The sequence below is a fragment of the Hypanus sabinus genome, chromosome 23, assembly GCF_030144855.1.
Source record: "Hypanus sabinus isolate sHypSab1 chromosome 23, sHypSab1.hap1, whole genome shotgun sequence".
NCBI classification, from domain to species: Eukaryota; Metazoa; Chordata; class Chondrichthyes; order Myliobatiformes; family Dasyatidae; genus Hypanus; species Hypanus sabinus.
In genome coordinates, this window is record NC_082728.1 from 25,926,945 (window position 1) to 25,933,493 (window position 6,549).

Here is a 6,549-nt window from a genome sequence, read left to right on the forward strand (position 1 = left end):
TTCATGCCCTCCATAGAATTCGCTTCATCAGATCAGTAGATAGAGTACAAGGGAAAGCAGTAACAAGAGAGTTAGAGCAATTATATTCTAAAACCTCTAAGTGTTAGGGCTTCCTCCCATGTTCCAAAGAACAATGTTTAGGTTTAGTGAGTTGTGAGGATACTACATTGGTGTCAGAAAAGGAAAGTTGAAATTGAGGTTGAAAGAATACAATGAAAATTTACAAGGATATTGCTGGGACTGGAGGATGTTAATTATAGGGAAAGATTGAATAGGTTAGGACTTTATTGTTTGGAATGTAGAAGATTTGAGGAGAGCTTTGATAGAGGTTTACAAAATTGGGTATAGATGGCATAAATGCAAGCAGGCTTTTTCCACTGACAACTGGAGGTATTGGGTTAAGGGAACTTCGAGGGTTGTGAGTGTGGTGTGAACTGCCAGCATAAGTGGTGCATGTGAGCTTGATTTCAAAGATTTAAGACAAGTTTGGATAGATAGATGGAGGGCTATGGTACTGGTGCAAGTGGATGGGAGTAGGCATTGAAGTGGTTCAACATGGACTAGATGGGCCAGCTGTTTGTGCAGTTCCTTTCTACAACTATACTAAATTGAGTTCTGGGTAGATTTGATGGGCCAGTGGTCTACTGCTCTGATATAGCAAAGTTAATTGCAAATGAGGATACTTTGCTGATTTGTTGTCTATTTACTGCTTGTTCCTCCAGGATCAGCCAACAACTTTCCACATTGTGTGTTCTGTATTGCCTACAAGGGATATGGTTTCCAGGCCGGTTTCCATCTCCCCACTTTGTCAGGGATTGAAGGGTCCTTGATTGGATGTGGTATCAAAGGTTACTACAGGAAGAAGGCTGGGGTGGGGGAGTGCAGAGGATCAACCATGATTGAATGGCAGAACAGATTCGATGGGCCAAATGCGTGAGATTCTGCTATTTTTTAATCTTATTTTCCCATGTTGTAAATGTATGCCCATTACCCAGCTTTAACTTGTTTTGCAAATGTCGACATAAAGTAATTCACAATTGGCAAAACTCAAATTAAGCAGTATGTTTAATTGCAATTGACTGCTTATTCTCTATGAATTTTATAAATATGCTCCAAATTTAGGTTTAAATTGAGAGGTGTAAGACCCACGTACTGAATCCTGTGGAATTAGCCTCCTAATTAAAAAGCCGCTATGTCACTTTGCTTCCTGTCTCTGAAAACAATTAAACCGCAAACTTAATCACTTATTTGGACTCGAAAAGCTTTTTTGTAAGTTGCTCAAAGCTGTGCATCAAATTCCCTGCTTGACTGAATTCTTTACGTCAATGTTTATGCTGGTTTTCCTTAACAGCCAGTAGATGGCAGCAAATGCAAAGATGTCAGAAATGGAGTCGACATTTGGGACGTCAAAATGTGTATGATTATCTTTTCACAGCAAACATCTTTTGCTGCTTGTAAGATTCGGGTACAAGTGTTCAATTAGTTGAAGATCTGACAAATTGGATCTATTTAAATGCTGTTTTGATTTTTGGTTTATAATTTGCTTGTCTCTCCTAGGGTGCTGGTAAAACCATGTCTAATTTTAATTGGTTGAAATTTTAAACGGCCTTCATATTAGATTACAGGATGTTGATTGTGGACCGAAATGTATAGGCGGGCGAGGGTCGTAGCTGCTACCCCAAAATTAAGTTGAGTATAAATCAGATAGCAAAATCACATTACCAAGCAGCTTTGCAAACTCACATTTTAATTTAGGACTGGAAACGATTCAGGAGCATTTTCTGGGGCTGGCTGTGGGCTCTTGACTAATCAAAGTGCTGTAACCAAGTACCACCTGCTCCTACCACACACACACACACACACAGAACACCTTTAATATTAATGTTTCCCTTATTTTAAAAAATGGAGGCTGTCTTGACCCCATTCTGACAAAGTATTCCACCCTCTTAGTAGCAAGAAATGTACACAAGAATTAATTATTCTAACATCACCATATACAATCTTGAGATTTCTTGCAAGCAATCACAATAAATACAAGAAGCACACGAGTCAATAAAGGACCACAACCAATGTATTAAAAAAAAACAACAAACTGCAAATGCAAAAAAGCAAGAATATGAGTTGAAGATTCCTTTTAAGTGGGCTCAATTCAGTGATAGAACGAATGAAGTTATTCACTGTGGTTCAAGAGCCTGATGGTTGAGGGGTAATAACCATTACTGAACCTGGTGATGTGGGTCCTGAGGCTCCTGTACCTTCTTCCTGATGGAAGCTGCAAGAAGAGGGCATGTCTTGGATGGTGGGGGTCCTGCAACAGCACTCGGCAGATGTGGCCAATGGTGGGGAAGGCTTTAAGCTTGGAGGAGTTGAGAATTTTACTGGTTCAGTGCCGTTTGGAATCATATGAAATGTTAGTGGAAACCAAATTTTGAAGAAGTACATAAAGTTCTCTCCCTAATGAAGCAGTGGAAGCTACCTCAGTAAGTATATTAAAGACAAGGTTGGATAGATTTTTGCATAGGAAGGGAATTAAGGACTATGGGGAAAAGGTGAAGGTGAGTCCATGGTCGGATCAGCATGATCTTATTGAATGGCGGAGCAGGCTTGACGGGCCATATAGCCTACTCCTGCTCCTATTTCTTATGTTCTTATGAGAGTGAGAACTCAAAGATGCAGACAAAAAATGTAGCTTTAAAAAAAACCCAGCATAATGCTCTTTTAAGGAGTTAGGCCGGGCTCAACAGGTTGAATTGCCCTTCCTGTCCTGTAAATTTCAACAATTCAGTGATCCAGAAATGAAAATTAGAATCAAGTAATTGTCAACAGGGTATTTAAAAAATACTAGGAATCCCAACTAAACTGTGCAGAAAGCATGTATCGTAAATGAAATTTGAGAATTTGTTCCTCAATAACAATCATCTCTTACTAAGAATGCTGATTTCTGTGAAGCTTTGGCTGTTTGAATTGTGTCACGGATTGTATTGTTTTATGCAACTGATTTGTTGCTGGATGATTACATTACGATTCTTTGATTTACTTTAAAGTCTGATGTCCCTCCAAGAAAGCAGCACTCCACCATTATAAGATTTAATATGGAAATCTTTAAGCTATGTAACGCTGAGGTTAAGCCGGCATATGTTAGTCTAGGGTAAGAAAGCCTCTGGCCCCGCCAAACTGAGTAATCTCATTTGGCGGATGCTGTATGATGTGTTGCCCAGTTACAAATCTGAACTGCAAAATATCAGACAGTACACTGTATGCAATTAAACTATTGAACTTTATAAATCTTAATCTGACTATAGGGTTAGTAAAGAAAATTAAAAGAAAAAGGGCCTATTTTAATGAAACAGTCCAATGTGCACATTGGAGCTCACAGATCTGTCCATTCGCTCCCCATCGACCTCGTCCAAGCATCGCTGACCGTCAGACCTTCGCTCCTAGTCCACTCCGTCCGGTGGTCTACCAACTCTTTCCATTCACGTCTTCTCTCTTCATCTCTCACTGACAAAAGACCACAAAATCCCTCCTCCCAGACCCAGAAGAAAGAACAACATGCCTCTCATTGGCTAGCATACATTCTATAATCTCTAGTCATAACCCAAACATTGCTGCTACAGAGAAACCATTACCTTAGCAGTGAAACCTTACAGAGAGGTCATTACGTTAGCAGTGAAGCCATACAGCGCGTATACCTATGTGTACCCATATGAAACATTTCAAATTGATAGTTTAAAAGGGGGGCAGGAATGAAGTGTATAATCTTTAATATTCAGCACCATTTCATGTTTCTGTTTGAGGTAAACAATCTACAGTTATTTTACCTGTGAATTCTCTGTGGAATGGTTTGAAATTCCTGCTGAGTTTTTGAAAACCTCTGATCAAAGTAACCAGAATTAAATATGGTTCCTGCTATTCTTATGCAAAATAGTCATGTTTCCTTTTATTAGAATATTTGTTATCATTTTCCCCTCAGTTCAGATTGGCAGGCAAAGATATATGGAACAAGGAGCGGTTCAGCACAAATGGCCCTTTGGCCCATGATGTGGTCAGACAGATATACTTTATTGATCCCGAGGGAAATTGTGTTTACCGATAACCTAACTCTTCCCCTCTACTCCATTTTTCTTACATCCATGTGTTTATCTTTTACATGTCGTCATTGTATCAGCCAGATATCTGTATTCCTAAAATGCAGAACAGTTCAGCACAGGCTCAGGCCCTTTGGCCCACAGAGCCTGCATCAAATGCAGTGACAAATTAACATCAATGGATTGGGGTTGAGAGGGTGAACAGCTTTCAGCTCCTCGGTATACACATCACTGAGGATCTCACTTGGTGTGTGGTTAAAAAAAAAGGTACGACAGCACCTCTTTCAACTCAGAAGGTTGAAGAAGTTCGGCATGAGTCCCCAAATCCTAAGGAATCTCCACAGGGATACAACTGGAAGCATCCTGACTGAATGTACACTGCTTGGTATGGGAACTGTACTTGTCTCAATTGCAGGACTCTGCAGAGAGTGGTGCGGACAGCCCAGCGCATCTGTAGATGTGAACTTCCCACTATTCAGGACACTTGCAGAGACAGGTGTGTAAAAAAAGGTTTGAAGGATCACTGGGGACCTGAGTCACCCCAACCACAGATTGTTGCAGCTGCTACCATCCGGGAAATGGTACCACAGCATTAAAGCCAGGACCAACAGGCTCCGGGCCAGCTTCTTCCACCAGGCCATCAGACTGATGAATTCACACTGACACAATTGTATTTCTAAGCTATATTGACTGTCCTGTTGTATATCTTACTGTACCTTCAAGTTACTATAATTTGCTCATTGCACATTCAGATGGAGATGTAACGTAAAGATTTTTACTCCTCATGTATGTGAAGAATGTAAGAAATAATGTCAATTCTATTCAATGTTGAATCTGCCTGTACATGATCTGTATATTCCACTCTCACATTCATGAGTCTATTTAACATCCTCTTATGTCCCACTATCTTGTCAGTTTCCACCACTAACCCTGGTAGCCCGTTCTAGGCACTCACCACTCTTCCGACATATCACTTTAAACTATCTCCCTCTCACCTTAAATATATTTCCTCTTGTATTTGCAGTTCCTGCCCTGGGAGACGAATGATTCTGGTTGCCTCTCTATCAGGTCTGTCAGCCTCCATTGCTCCAGAGGAAAAAAAGCTAAGGTTATCTATCCTCTTACAGCTCGCAAACTCTAATCCACGCAGCTGCCTGATACACCTCTTTTACACCCTCATAACTTTGCTGACAACACACTGTTACTGGCCAAATCAAAGGTGGTGGTGAATCATCAAATGGGAAGGAGACTGAAAATCTGGTTGAATGCTACCACAACAACCTCTCACTCAACGTCAGCAAAACCAAAGAGCTGATTATTGACATCAAGAGGAAGAAAGCGGAGGTACGTGATCCAGGCCTCATTAGGGGATTGGGGGTGGAGAGGGTCAGTAGCTTGAAACTCCTTGCTGGAGGATCTGTCCTGGGAGCAGCTCCCTTGTGCCATTACAAAGAAGGCAATGCAACTCCTCTCCTTTCTGAGAAGTTTACGCAGATGCGGCACGTTATCGAAAAGTTTGACAAACTTCTACAGAATCACAGTGGAGAGTACCCTGACTGGTTGCATATGGAAACACCAGAGCCCAAGAATGGATACACCTGCAAAACGTAAACACGAGAAAAACTTCGCACGATTTCGAGAGTCAGGGTTCCGTTTTTTTCCCCAGAAGCTTGGTGTTAGCTTTTTTGTTCACTTATCGAAAATCAACCGGAAGAACTGCGGCGGCCCACTTTCTGCGCAGGCGGACCGGCTGACAGGTAACGCGCCTCTGACGTCATTTCCGCCCGGAGAGGGCGGGCGCTGGGGATTTAAATACCAGCGTCGCGAAGTTTGAATAAACTGGTCTCGAAACGCCACGCAGAAGCCCAGTTCCAGATTCGGCGGATATCTTCTGATTCCACGCATTACTACCACGTGGTGAGCGCCCTTGACCAGGAGACGGCTGCCCAGGTTGCGGATTTCATACAGTTGCCCCCGGAAGAAGGCAAATATGAAGCATTCAAAGCGCTGCTCATTGGGACCTTTGGCCTCTCATGGCGTGACCGGGGTGCCCACCTGCTTCACCTGGACGGTTTGGGAGTCAGACTGCCGTCAGCATTGATGAACGAGATGCTGTCCCTGGCTGACGGACACAAGCCCTGCCTCATGTTCGAGCAAGCGTTCCTGGAGCGACTGCCCGAGGACATACATCTGCTGCTGGTCAACACAGATTTCAGCGACCCCCGGAAGGTGGCGACCCGGGCAGATGTGTTGTGGAAAGCCAGGAGGGAGAGTGTGGCGTCCGTCGGTCAGATTACCAGGCCAGGCCCAGCAGGGGGGCGCACACAACACAGAGGGAGGAGTGAGGAGGCCAGTGAGCAGTGGTGTTTCTACCACCAGCGGTGGGGCACAAATGCCCACCGTTGTTGCCCGCCCAGCAAGGGCCAGGGCCAGCTGCCGCTAATGACTATGGCGGTTGGCC